Raw genomic sequence first — 14,687 nt, 5'->3', positions numbered from 1 at the left:
CAGAGGGGCTTCAATTCCCTTAGGCGGTGGTGGGATGTGGGGAAGGCTTACATCCGTCTATTTTGTCCGGAGTACACGTGGGAGTCGGCCGGAAGGCGGGACGTGGCGGTTCAGCGACTCGAGAGAGAGAGAGTTAAGGGCCTGTCCCACCGGCATGCGATTGCATGCGTCTAGCGCGACCAAACGGAAGCGGAGTTTGCGCTGAGTTCGTGCTAAGTTCGCGGTAAGTACGCGCTAAGTACGCGCTAAGTACTCACAAAGTTCGCGCGTGACGTAATTTACGTCAAACTCACCAATCAGCTGGGCAGAAGGCAGGCCGACTGAATTTGGATGTCGCACGGCGTCGGGCGGTGACTTCATCACGCAACGGCACACGCTAGGCGTACGCCATCAAGACGCTGCGTACGACGTCAAGACGCTGCGTAAGGCGTCGAGACGCTGCGTACGGCCTCAATGCGCCTGCAGGCCGATAGGCCGTTGACGCGTGAAATTGTCGAACAGTGCAAGATTTTTGGAGCCCCGCGCGATGCCGGGACCAGCCCTGCACAACTCCGTACGCCTCCGCCGATCGAAATGGGACTGGCCCCGCGAGGCCGTACGTTTGGTTGCGCTAGACGCATGCAATCGCATGCGGGTGGGACAGGCCCTTAACTCGACGTGGAGTCTCGCCTGGGTCGGGTTGGTGAGGACTCCTGCGAGTGGGGAGAGTATCAGCAGAGGAAAGAAGCACTGAGGGACCTGCAGCTTGAGAGGTCCCACGCTGTTTGCAGGCTCTGTTCTCCGCGAATGGATTCAGCGGGGAGGCTCAGCGGGTCCTGTGGGAGGGTCTTCCGACTGTAGACAGAGAGGTGTTTGAACTCTTTGATGACCCCTTATCATTGGAGGAGTTGACTGGTGCCCTGACCAGTTCAGGAGGGGAAAGTCCCCTGGGCTGGATGGGTTGACGGTAGAATTTGTTAGAGCTTCTGGGATATCCTGGGGGGTGACTACATGTTGGTTCTGGGGGAGAGCATGGCATGGCGACCGGGGAGATGCCCCTCTCGTGGCGTAGAGGGCAGTCATTGTCCTGCTGCCCAGGAAGGGCGAACTCCGCATGTTGAAGAACTGGCGCCCGGTCTCTCTCCTCTGTACAGAGTACAACGTTTTTGCACAGGCGATGGCAAATCACCTGGGCTCCGTGGTGTCTCAACTGAACTGAGTCCTATACAGTCCCTGGATGTTATCTATTCAGGATAACATCCACCTGGTTAGGGACCTGATTCATCTATCTCAGGGTACTGGTCAGTCAGCTGGTCAGTCAGCTGCTTTTATGTCCCTCGATCAGGAGAAGGCATTTGACAGGGTAGATCATGACTACCTTATCGGGACGCTGCAGGCGTTTGGATTTGGACCGTATTTTGTGGCCCGTGTCCGGCTTTTGTACGCTGCAGTGGAGTGTCTCGTGAAGGTTAATGGTGTGTTGTTGGCTCCCATTCACTTTGGGAGGGGAGTTCGTCAGGGGTGCCCCGTATCTGGTCAGTTGTACTCGGTCTGTGTGGAGCCGTTCCTGTGTCTTCATCGGAGGCGGTTGACAGGCCTGGCTCTACCTGGCCCGGGGGTGGGAGGAGGTTCTCTCGGCCTATGCCGATGATGTACTCCTCACGTTCACTGACCCTGGTGACCTGCGGAGGATGCGTGATTGCCAGCGGGTTTTCTCGGCTGCATCGTCCGCCAGGATTAACTGGAGTAAGTGTTCTGGACTTTTAGTGGGTCAGTGGCAGGTAGACTCCCTGCAGGAGGAGATAACATCGTATGCATGGAGCACCACGCACCTCCTCTACCTGGGGGTCTACCTGAGTCCCACTGAGGATGCTTGGCCGGTGAACTGGCTGGAGCTGGAGACGGAAGTAATCGCCCGGCTGGGACGCTGGTCAGGCTTGCTCAGAGTTCTTTCTTTCCAGGGTAGGGTGCTGGTCATAAACCAGCTGGTGGCCTCCATGTTATGGTACTGGCTGGCCACTCTTGTCCTGCCCCCTCTATCTATGCAAACCACGGTACAGAAGAGGCCATTGGGTTTATTTTGGGGAGAGAGGAAGCACTGGGTTTCCGCAGCGGTCCTGAGTCTCGCGTAAGAGGAGGGAGGCCAGTCCTTGGTATGCTTGCGTGCGTACGCAGGTGGCGGCTCTCCGTCTCAGGACTCTGCGGAGGTACGTGTACCCAGAGCACCCTTCCCAGATGGCACGCTCTGGCCACGTATTTGTTCTGCCGGGGCCGTTGCCTAAGGGGGGGGGGGTTTGCAGATCCCTATGGCGATCATCAGTCGACCCGTCACATGGCGTCTGCCTAGCTTCTACCGTGATGTGTAAAGAGTGAGGATTCTTGTCATCTTCAGCCAGCGCGTTGCTCCTCAGGGGGAAGAGGGGATTATAACTGCGAGGGTGGCCGATCCTCACCCTGTGTCAAGTAGAGGCGTGTGCTTGGAGTCGTTCTGACTGAGCTTACCCCCGCTCCGTCGGGATTGCTCAATGGGCCCAGGCTCTGGGATATTTCCCGGGCGCCGGCTCCACACAACATGAGCCGCCTTTCCGAGATGCCCAGCGTGCCGTTTCGTGATGCAGAGAGACGCATACTGCACAGAACGCTCCTGCACATTCTGCACCTCCTTGCCTTCGTCTTCCGTCCGGGCACGCCTTGGCGGTCCGTGTTACCATCTGAAGGCGGGGGCGGTCCCCAGTGGAGGTCTCTCGACAAGAGAGTCCTCCCCCTTTACATCGGGGACCTGGGGTGGAGAGTGTTGCACAAGGCATGGTGCGTAATAAACGTTTGAGTCAGTTCACGGGCTCGCCGGCCGCCTGTATTTTCCGCGGCGAGGAAGAGACCGTGTTCCACGCGTATATGGAGTATGAGAGGTTGCTGCCCCTGTACACATATTTGAACGGGGCTGCTCCTCAAGTTCTGGTTGCAGGATCCCACGATCCTGGTGTTTGGGCACAGAGCAGGGATTTGGGAGAGCCGGTCGGGAAGGTGGGATCTCCCTGTCGGTTTGCTCCTGGGCCTGGCCAAGATGGTTATTCGCGGGTCCAGGCAGCGGGCGGTCGATGGTCACGCCAGAGGCGGCTGCCTGCCCCTCTCCCAGGCCTACATCCGTGCTCGCGTGTCCCTAGAGAGGGAACATGCGGTGTCCACAGGGAGTCTGGAGGCTTTCCGTGAACGCTGGTTGCCACGAGGGGTCGAGAGCATTGTAGCTTTGCACTATAATGACTGCTTGAGGTATTGTGACCATTGAAGATTTATGTACTTTTGGTACACTGTAATATGCAATTGTTGAATAAAGTACTGGGAATGGAAAAAAAGAAAGAGAGTGAGAGGGTGAGTGAATGAGCAAGCAGGTGAGTGAGTGAGTGAGTGAGTGAGTGAGTGAGTGAGTGAGTGAGTGAGTGAGTGAGTGAGTGAGTGAGTGAGTGAGTGAGTGAGTGAGTGAGTGAGTGAGTGAGTGAGTGAGTGAGTGAGTGAGTGAGTGAGTGAGTGAGTGAGTGAGAAAATGCAATATATAAAAACAGCTAATCTAAATGTTCAAGCAGAGCCCTAATGTACAAGAAAATTCCATTCTTCTTAGTTCAAGATCACTTCACTCGGCCACTTATATTTCAAGTGTAGGAAGGGACTGCAGATGCCTGTCTACACTGAAGGTAGCCACAAAATGCTGCAGTAACTCAGCAGGTCAGGTAGCAACCCTGGAGAGAAGGAATAGGTGACATTTCAGGTCGAGACCCTTCTTCAGGCTGACGTGGTCAGGTGTGGGGGAGGGGGGCGGGGTGGGTGTAAAGCTGGAAGAGTAGTGGAGGCAAGATAAAGCCTTACGAGTGATAGGTGGATACAGGTGAGGTGGGGGGGGGGGGGGGGGTTACTCCAGCATTTTGTGTGAGAGGGTGGAAGATTGTTGGGGTGGGAGATTGCAACCTTCACGTGGTCCGCCCTGTTTCGACGAATGCAATCAACCTGGCGTGCACAATCAAATAAGCTCAAATAAAACAAGTTGTCCTAAAACTTTAGGCTGTGCACGCCAATACGCAAGAAGAAGAAGAAGCATTTTGTGTCCAATTTTTAATAATAATTTTTAATATTTAATTTTAAATTTAATTTAATTTTTAACGAATCAGTATTAGTTTAGTTTAGAGACACAGCGTGGAAACAGGAACTTCAGCCCATCGTGACCGCACGGACCAGCGATCCCCGCACACCAACACTATCCTCCACACACGAGGGACAATATTTACATTTATACCAAGCCAGTTAACCTACCAATCTGCACGCCTTTGGAGTGTGGGAGGAAAGCGAAGGTCTCGGAGAAAACATCACGCAGGTCACAGGGAGAACGTACAAACACCGTACAGACAAGTACCCGTAGTCAGGATCGAACCCGGGTCTCTAGCGCTGTAAGTGCTGAAAGGTAGCAACTCTACCGCTGCGCCATCGTGCCGGTCACTCCAGCATTTTATGTCTAACTTATATTTTAATACAGGGTAAGATTTAATATAGGTTGAAAAAAATTTGTAATGTGAAACAATATTACGATTGACATTTTAACAAAGTCATTTTATCAAAATCGGATGGGAACTCAACTGGTTAAATCATGGCTGCCACGGCTGTATAAAATCATGAGAGGAATAGATCGGGTAGATGAACAGTCTCTTGCCCAGAGTAGGGGAATCGAGGACCAGAGGACATAGGTTCAAGGTGAAGGGGAAAAGATTTAATAGGAATCCGAGGGGTAGCTTTTTCACACAAAGGGTGGTGGGTGTATGGAACAAGCTGCCAGAGGAGATAGTTGATGCTGGGACTATCCCATTGTTTAAGAAACAGTTAAGACATGTACATGGATAGAACAGGTTTGGAGGGATATGGACCAATTGCAGACAGGTGAGACTAGTGTAGTATTGGCCGGGGTGGACAGGTTGGGCTGAAGGGTCTGTCTCCGCACTGTGTGACGGTATACCTGATTAACCCATTAGCTAACGCCAGTTCACAGTTATGGGGCATCAGGCCAACATTACCCTGACTCTATACTTGACGAATTACAGTATCCAGCCAGTGCTAATTGTTCTGTTCATTGGCTGGATGCAGTATTAGGGAGTTAATATCCTGAGCGGCTGATGCATATTAAAGATCATCTGTGCTGCCTGAATCTGGATTGCAACTCTTAAAGGGCCAGTGCAGTGTAGCTGGCAAAGGCATTGACAGCTTTAGTTTAGTTTAGTTTAGTTTAGAGATGCAGTGCGGAAACAGGCCCTTCGGCCCACTGATTCTGTGCCGACCAGCGATCCCCGCACTAACACTACCCAACACACACTAGGGAGAATTTACAATTTTACCAAAGACAATTAACCTACAAACCTGTACGTCTTACGAGTGTGGGAGGAAACCGGAGCACCCAACTGTTTTTTAAGTGAATCTGATTTTTTTCGTTTAGCTTAGTTTAGTTTATTGTCACATGTACTGAGGTACAGTGAAAGGCTTTTTGTTGCGTGCTAACTAGTCAGCAGAAAGACAATGCATGATTACAAATCGAGCCATTCACAGTGTACAGTATACGTGATATAAGCAATAACATGAATACTGAAGTCCAGTACAGTCTGATTAAAGATAGTCCGAGGTTCTCCAATGAGGTAGATGGTAGCTCAGGTCTGCTCTTGGAAATAGCGGGAATGCAGAATATAAAAGAGATTGGACTGTAAGGTATTTTTTCCAGTAGACCATGATTGAAACGGAGATATGTTGATGTCCAGGTTTCAGAGAAGCCTATGATACCATAACAGAACATGGAACATGGAACAGTACATCACAGGAACAGGCCCTTCAGCCCACCGTGTTCATGCTGATCATGATGCCAAGATAAGCTGATCTCATCTCATTGAGTCATGGAGTCATCGAGTGATGCAGGGTGGAAACCTTCAGCCCAACTTCAGCCCAAACCTTCAGCCCAGTGAATGGTATGTTAGCATTCATAGCAAAAGGATTTGAGTATAGGAGCAGGGAGGTTCTACTGCAGTTGTACAGGGTCTTGGTGAGACCACACCTGGAGTATTGTGTACAGTTTTGGTCTCCAAATCTGATGAAGGACATTATTGCCATAGAGGGAGCGCAGAGAAGGTTCACCAGACTGATTCCTGGGATGTCAGGACTTTCATATGAAGAAAGACTGGATAGACTCGGCTTGTACACACTAGAATTTAAGAGATTGAGGGGGGATCTTATAGAAACGCACAAAATTCTTAAGGGGTTGGACAGGCTAGATACAGGAAGATTGTTCCCGATGTTGGGGAAGTCCAGGACAAGGGGTCACAGCTTAAGGATAGAGGGGAAATCCTTTAAGACCGAGATGAGAAAAACATTTTTCACACAGAGAGTGGTGAATCTCTGGAACTCTCTGCCACAGAAGGTAGTTGAGGCCAGTTCATTGGCTATATTTAAGAGGGAGTTAGATGTGGCCCTTGTGGCTAAAAGGATCAGAGGGTATGGAGAGAAGGCAGGTACGGGATACTGAGTTGGATGATCAGCCACGATCATATTGAATGGCGGTGCAGGCTCGAAGGGCCGAATGGCCTACTCCTGCACCTATTTTCTATGTATCTATGTAACTTACTCACACCGACCATCTACTCTAGTCCCACCTGCCTGTGTTTGGCCCACATACCCCCAAACCTGTCCTATCCATATACCCCTCATCTGGCTGCACATGAGTCATATCCCTCCATTCCTTACATGTCCACCTGCCTAATCTACAACCACCAACGGATCTGCCTCGGCCACCAACTTTGGCAACGTGTTCCAGGCACTCACCACCCTCTGTGTAAAAAAGACCTGCCCCACACATCTCCATTGAACATTGCCCCTCTCACCTTCAAGCAGTGTCCTCCAGCCTTTGCCATTTCCACCCTGGGAAAAAAAGGTTCTGATTGTCCACCCCACAGAAGGTTCTGCCTGTCTACCATATGTAAACACAAAATGCTGGAGTAACTCAGCGCGTCAGGCAGCATCTCTGGAGAGAAGAAATAGGTGAGGATTCGGGTCGGAGGTCTGCATACTTCCGCACCAGAGAGCGGTCCTGAGTTCCTATCTACCTCATTGGAGACCCTCAGCCTATCTCTAATGGGACTTTACTGGACTTCATCTGGCACTAAACGTTATTCCCTTCATCATGCACATGAGTGATAGGAGCAGAATTAGGCCATTCGGCCCATCAAGTCTATTCCAACATTCAATCACGGCTGATCTATCTCTCCCTCTCCACCCCATTCTCCTGCCTTCTCCCCATAACCCCTGACATCTGTACTAATCAATGCCTTTCCACTGACTGGTTAGCACGCAACAAAAGCTTTTCACTGTACCTCGGTACACGTGACACAAACTCAGCCGAACGAGACTGAAGAAGGGTTCCCACCTGAAACGTCACCTATCCTTTATCTCCAGAGATGCTGCCTGAGCTGCTGAGTTACTCCAGCGTTTTGTGTCTACCTACTGCATTCATTTGTTCCATTCTCTCAGCCATGAGTCATCCTTTCATGAATTCCTTTCCACTGTTCCTGTGCACCAGAGCAATTTATCAATGCAACGACCTTGAAGTTAGTAAATGTCGCAATGTACACCTTTAGACACTGTGTGTGTGGCACGGTGGCGCAGCGGTAGAGTTGCTGCCTCACAGCGCCGGAGATCCAGGTTCCTTCCCGACCACGTATGCTGTCTGTACACAGTTTGTACCTTCTCCCCGTGACCTGCGTGGGTTTTCTCCGAGATCTTCGGTTTCCTCCCACACTCCAGAGACGTACAGGTTTGTAGGTTAATTGGCTTGGTATAACTGTAAATTGTCCCCAGTGTGTGTAGGGTACTGCCAGTGTGCGGGGATCGAAGGTCGGCACGGGCTCGGCGGGCCGAAGGGCCTGTATCCGCGCTGTATCTTTGAGCTAAACTAAACTAAACTGGTGGTCGATGTGGAGTAAAAGGCAGGAGAAATCAACCAGCAACCAATTGTAATTAGTGGAGGAATCCCTTTAAGAAGCACATTCAGGGTTACTCCCTCCTGTTGAATGTGTGGTCAGCCATGTGGGGTTGAAAGGTTGACCGGAGCTTTGAGCTAAAAAAACGGCAGAGTTGATTAAGGTCACAATCTGAATGCTTTGCATATTTCTAGCACACACTCTTCCTCCTTTAGTTGATGCCAATTATACCAGGTGTGATTGCTAAGTTGAGGCAAGCGTTAAACTCACACCTGGGGACATTGTAGAAAGCCACATTGATGCATAATATCGAGCAACACTTCCATCATATAGCCATTGACCCAGAATGTAAATTCTGCACGACTTTGCCTGATGTGCCAATGGTGTGTATCATTTACATAGAAACATAGAAAATAGGTGCAGGAAGAGGCCATTCGGCCCTTCGAGCCAGCACCGCCATTCATTGTGATCATGGCTGATCGTCCCCAATCAATAACCCGTGCCTGCCTTCTCCCCATTTCCCTTGACTGCGCTAGCCCCTAGAGCTCTATCTAACTCTCTCTTAAATCCATGCAGTGACTTGGCCTCCACTGCCCTCTGTGGCAGGGAATTCCACAAATTCACAAAAGTTTTTTTCTCACTTCAGTCTTAAATGACCTCCCCTTTATTCTAAGAAGCTTGAACTTGGAGTTACTCAGCGGGTCAGGCAGCATCTCTGGAGAAACTCTAAGGGCGGCACGGTGGCGCAGCGGTAGAGTTGCTGCCTTACGGCGCCAGTTACCCGGGTTCGATCCCGACTACGGGTGCTGTCTGTACGGAGTTTGTACGTTCTCCCCGTGACCTGCGTGGGGTTTTCTCCGAGATCTTCGCTTTCCTCCCACACTCCGAAGACGTACAGGTTTGTCGGTTAATTGGCTTGGTGTAAGTGTAAATTGTCCCCAGTGTGTGCAGGACAGTGTTAATGTGTAGGGATCGCTGGTTGGTGCGGACGGACTCAGTGGGACGAGGGGTTTGTTACCTCTAAAGCTAAAATTTAAAAAACTAAATAACAAGCAGCGACGTTTCGGGTCGAGACCCTTCTTCAGACAGAGAGTCAGGGGAAAGGGAAACGGGAGATATAGATGGCGATACAGAGAGATACAGAACAAATGAATGATGGATATGCAAACAGCAATGATGATCAAGGTAAGGTAGAGCCCACAATGGTCCATTGTTGGCTGTGGGGAAGGTGTTATACAGGCAATGAAACTAAACAGGTGGACAGTGAAAACTGGTATGATGACTAGGGTGGGGGAGAGACGGAGAATGAGGGGATGTAGGGTTACTTGAAGCTCAAGAAATCAATATTCATCCTGCGAGAGTGTACGCTACCCAAGTTTAGTTTAATGATACAGCATGGATACAGGCCCTTCAGCTGATCATCGATCCCCGTCCACACTAGCTCTAGGTTATAGACAACAGACAATAGACAATAGACAATAGGTGCCCTTCGAGCCATTCAATGTGATCATGGCTGATCATCCCCAATCAGTACCCCGTTCCTGCCTTCTCCCCATATCCCATGACTCCGCTATTTTTAAGAGCCCTATCTAGCTCTCTCTTGAAAGCATCCAGAGAACCTGCCTCCACCGCCCTCTGAGGCAGAGAATTCCACAGACTCACAACTCTCTGTGAGAAAAAGTGTTTCCTCTTCTCCTTTCTAAATGGCTTACTCCTTATTCTTAAATGTTCTGGACTCCCCCAACATTGGGAACATGTTTCCTGCTTCTAGTGTGCCAAAACTATATGTTTCAATAAGAAACCTTCTCATCCTTCTAATCTCCAGAGTGTACAAGCCCAGCCGCTCCATTCTCTCAGCATATGACAGTCCCGCCATCCCAGGAATTAACCTCGTAAACCTTGTTATCCCAATTTCTCATCCACTCCCTACACACTATGAGCAATTTTCAGACCAATTAACCTAGAAGCCCACACGTCCTTGGGGCACCCAGAAGAAATCCACGCGGTCACAGGGAGAACGTGCAATCTCCACACAGACAGCACCCGAGGTCAGTATCGAACCCGGGTCTCTGGCGCTGTGAGGCAGCAGCTCTACCAGCTGCACTCTGAAGTTAAATCAGATTTCAACAATTGTGGTGTTTGCCCTTTAGTTTATTTTAATTTATGGCCCTTCGGCCCATCGAGTCCACGCTGACCATCATGTATGATCACCCCATACACTAATTCTATCCTGCAGGCTAGGGACAATTTCTAGAAGCCGATTCACCTGCAAACCCGCACGTCTTTGGGATGTGGGAGGAAATCGGAGCACTCGGAGAAAACCCACGCAGGTAACAGGGGGAACGTACAAATCTCCAAACACAGACAGCACCCGTAGTCAGGATTGAACCCGGGTCTCTGGCGCTGTAAGGTAGCAACTCTAGCACAACAGGCTTGTAAACACAGCACTCAATAGATAATATAATAAATGTTACAAAAAAAAGTGCACTAAATAAATAAATAAATATATATATATATTGCAAAAACAAAACAAAGACTAAAGTCCCTCGTGCATTCCAGGCAGTTCGGAGTTTAGTTGGAGTTTGTTCAAGAGCTTGATGGCTGTAGGGAAGAAGCTGGTCCTGAACCTGGACGTTACAGTATTCAGGCTCCCGTACCTTCTTCCCGATGGCAGGAGTGAAATGAGAGCGTGGCCAGGGTGGTGTGGGTCCCGGATGTTGCTGGCTGCCTTTTTGAGACAGCGAGTCTTATGATGATGATCAATATATAAATGGCAGAAACGTCCTTTGTGGGAACTGTACTTGAAGCCAGTATACACAAAATGTTGGAGTAACTCAGTGGGCCAGGCAGCATCTCTGGAGAGAAGGAATGGGTGACGTTTCGGGTCGAGACCCTTCTTCAGACTGAGTGACGTCTCGGGTCTGAGCATTGAAGCCAGCATACTTTGAACTAGACCATTATTAGAAAGAGTAAAGAAACAGGCTCTGACCAAAGGTCCTGACATTAATGGTCACCTGTCCACGTCCTCCAGAGATGCTGCCTGACTCGCTGAGTTCCTCCAGCACTTTGTGGTTTTCCCAAGATTCCAGCATCTGCAGTTCCTATCTCCACATAATCAGAGTACTGTTTTTGATCCTAGCGGAATATTTTACATTTTCGTTAGTCTTTACTCTACAAAGATAAATTTGAGGGTTTATAAATAATTGTTTAAACAATAACACCAGGCAATGAATTTATAGAACTGATGTGGAAAATATTGAGAGCACCATATCTGAGGAAGGATGAGCTGGCTCTGGAGAGGGTCCAGAGGAGGTTTACAAGAATGGTCCCAGGAATGAGTAGGTTAACTTATGAGGAGCATTTGTCAGCACTGGGCCTGTACTCGCTGGAGTTTAGAAGGATGAGTGGGTACCTCATTGAAACATACAGAATAGTGAAAGGTTTGGATACAGTGGATGTGGAAAGGATGTTTCCACTAGTGGGAGAGTCTAGGACTAGAGGTCATAGCCTTGGAATTAAAGGACATTCTTTTAGGAAGGAGATGAGGAGAAATGTCTTTAGTCAGACGGTAGTGAGTCTGTGGAATTCATTGCCACAGAAGGCTGTGGAGGACAAATCAGTGGATATTTTTAAGGCAGAGATAGATAGATTCTTGATTAGTACAGGTGTCAGAGGTTATGGGGCGTAGACAGGAGAATGAGGTTAGAAGGGAGAGATAGTTCAGCCATGATTGAATGGCGGAGTAGACTTGGTGGGCCGAATGGCCTAATGCTACACCTATTCCTTATGACCTTTTGACCTTATGAGCTTAATATGGACATTTTACACTTGAAAACACTTCATCAAATCCATGTGCAAGACGTGAAACCTGGAGAAATAAATAAAACCAGACTCAAGTTCTTTAATCCCAGTGAGGGGGAGAGGAGAGAGGGAAGTGAATTTCCTCTTTGATTTCAATGCAAAGACATCTTAGGAAAACAAATCAAGAGAGGCACAATGGCGTAGCTGATATAGCTACTGCCTCGCTGTAGAGTAGCTGTGATCCCGGTTCGATACTGACCACCAGTGCTGTCTGTACGGAGTTTATATGTTCTCCCTGTGACCTGTGTGAGTTTTCTTTGGGTGCTCTGGTTTCCTCCCACATTCCAAAGACGTGCAGGTTTGTAGGCTAATTGGCTTTGGTATAATTGTAAATTGTATGCGCTGGATGGTGTTAAGTGTGCGGGGATCGCTGGTCGGCACGGTCTCGGCGGGCCAAAGGGCCTGCTTACGCACTGTATCTCTCAACGAAACTAAACTAAACTAAATATGCATCAAGCTGGTGTTTTGAATGCCTGCACAGGCATTTTCTGTAACGTGTAGGTCGGTGGCATATGGTTTTATGCTAATGAATGGATGTATCTACAGGAGATCGACACAACAGTCTTGAAAACCTCTGCTGATCAAACAAAAACAGTGGCATAACAAACCAGCATTAGAAAAGGCAAGACAGGATTAACTATATTTGTAAGGTTTCACCCAAACTTATTATGATTCAGAAGAAAAATTGAATAAATATTAAAGCATTCATGTACAAAAATAATGAGATTAATTAGATTTTACAGCTATTTCTTTCAATTAGGATTTTTTTCAAAATGTCAGCTGTTAAAAGAGGCTAGTTTAGAGAAATGCCTTGCACTGCATTGTGCTGCTTAAATATATTTTTTTTAATTAATTACTGTCATTTACAGAATAAATAAATGGAATGGAAATTAACAGTCAAGGCTTAGTATCCGACGAGCCGGAATTGTTAAATTAATTTATGAGTGTTTCTCTTTGAAGTTTTTGGCTTCAGTGTTAAAGATAATCCTCCATCTTAGAGCGAGATCTTCAATATGCAAATTTAAATGGTTCCAAGATAATTACAGTAAAACTATTCATTTGTATGCAAGTCACCACGAAGGAGCGTTTCTGCATCAACATCCTAAATCTGCGGTGGACTTTTAATGTTGTCAATACGGATTATGACTGAAAAATGCCAGAGTACCAAACATTGAGAGGCCACACTCGAAACATTGATTTGCAAGGGCATAAAAAAATAAGAATGCAAAAGATATAGCACTAATAATAAAACTGAACGAACCCTAAACCTAAGAACTGAGGGGAAATAGACAATAGATAATAGACAATAGTGCAGGAGTATGCAATTTGGCCCTTTGAGCCAGCACCGCCATTCAATGTGATCATGGCTGATCATCCCCAATCAGTACCCCGTTCTTGCCTTCTCCCCATATCCCCTGACTCCGCTATTTTTAAGAGCCCTATCTAGCTCTCTCTTGAAAGCATCCAGTGAACCTGCCTCCACCGCCCTCTGAGGCAGAGAATTCCACAGACTCATCACTCTCTGTGAGAAAAAGTGTTTCCTCGTCTCCGTTCTAAATGACTTACTCCTTATTCGTAAACTGTGGCCCCTGGTTCTGGACTCCCCCAACATCGGGAACATGTTTCTTGCCTCTAGCGTGTCCAAACCCTTAACAATCTTATATGTTTCAATGAGATACCCTCTCATCCTTCTAAACTCCAGAGTGTTCAAGCCCAGCTGCTCCATTCTCTCAGCATATGACAGTCCCGCCATCCCGGGAATTAACCTTGTAAACCTAGGCTGCACTCCCTCAATAGCAAGAATGTCCTTCCTCAAATTAGGGGACCAAAACTGCACACAATACTCCAGGTGTGGTCTGTTGATATATTGTATGGCAATTGAAACCACACAGTGCCGCCATCTTCACACGGTGATTCCTAAAGTAAATGGTACATTTATTGACACATAACTTGGTAGTGAGAGATCAGAAGCTTAGATAAGGAGGTGCTTAGATAAGGAAGTCCTTAGATAAGGAGAATGATTTTGGAAATAGACAAAACATGCTGAATTAACTCAGCGGGTCAGACAGCATCTCCGGAGCCAAAAGAATAGGTGACTTTTCGGGTCGAGACCCTTCTTCAGACCTCTCGCTCCAATGAAATTAGAAACAATGTTTGTGGAATTTTTTGTTTTCGTTCAGTTTAGTTTATTGTCACCTGTACCGAGGTACAGTGAAAAGCGTTTGTTGCGTGCTATCCAGTCAGCAGAAGCATGATTCCAACGTTTCTGTCCTGGGCCTCCTCCATGGCCAGTGTGAGTCCCACAGCAAATTGGAGGAGCAGCACCTCATATTTCGCTTGGGTAGTTTACTCCCCAGCGGTATGAACATTGACTTCTCCAATTTCAGGTAGTCCTTGCTTTCTCCCTCTTTCCACACCGAGCGGAGGTGTTGGGCGAAGCGATCGCCAAGCCTACGCTTGGTCTCACCGATGTAGAGCAGCTGACATCTAGAGCATCGGATGCAATAGGTGAGGTTGGAGGAGGTGCAGGTGAACATCTGCCGCACCTGTAAAGACTGCTTGCGTCCTTGAATGGAGTTAAGGGGGGAGGTAAAGCGATAAGTGTAGCTTTCTTGCGGTTGCAAATCGCTTCACCGAACACCTCCGCTCGGTTCGCAAAAACCAACCTGATCTCCCGGTGGCTCAGCACTTCAACTCCCCCTCCCATTCCAAATCCAACCTTTCTGTCCTGGGCCTCCTCCATGGCTAGAGTGAGGACCACCATAAATTGGAGGAGCAGCACCTCATATTTCGCTTGGGCGGTTTACACCCCAGTGGTATGAACATTGACTTCTCTAATTTCAGATAGTCCCT

The 14,687-nt window shown here is 48.3% G+C and overlaps 1 long non-coding RNA gene across 1 annotated transcript; it reads right to left on the bottom strand.

The window, feature by feature from the left end:
• Positions 1-1,085: 1,085 nt before the first annotated feature.
• On the bottom strand, positions 1,086-13,493 carry LOC116971753. Its single transcript, XR_004411612.1, has 3 exons — positions 13,482-13,493; positions 1,256-1,264; positions 1,086-1,189 (listed from the first exon to the last, which is right to left on the bottom strand). It is a non-coding gene; the product is annotated as an uncharacterized LOC116971753 (long non-coding RNA).
• Between the last annotated feature and the right edge of the window lie 1,194 nt (positions 13,494-14,687).

The sequence above is a fragment of the Amblyraja radiata genome, chromosome 4 (assembly GCF_010909765.2).
Source record: "Amblyraja radiata isolate CabotCenter1 chromosome 4, sAmbRad1.1.pri, whole genome shotgun sequence".
In the NCBI taxonomy this organism is placed as follows: Eukaryota; Metazoa; Chordata; class Chondrichthyes; order Rajiformes; family Rajidae; genus Amblyraja; species Amblyraja radiata.
This window is presented reverse-complemented; position numbering and strand designations above follow the sequence as displayed.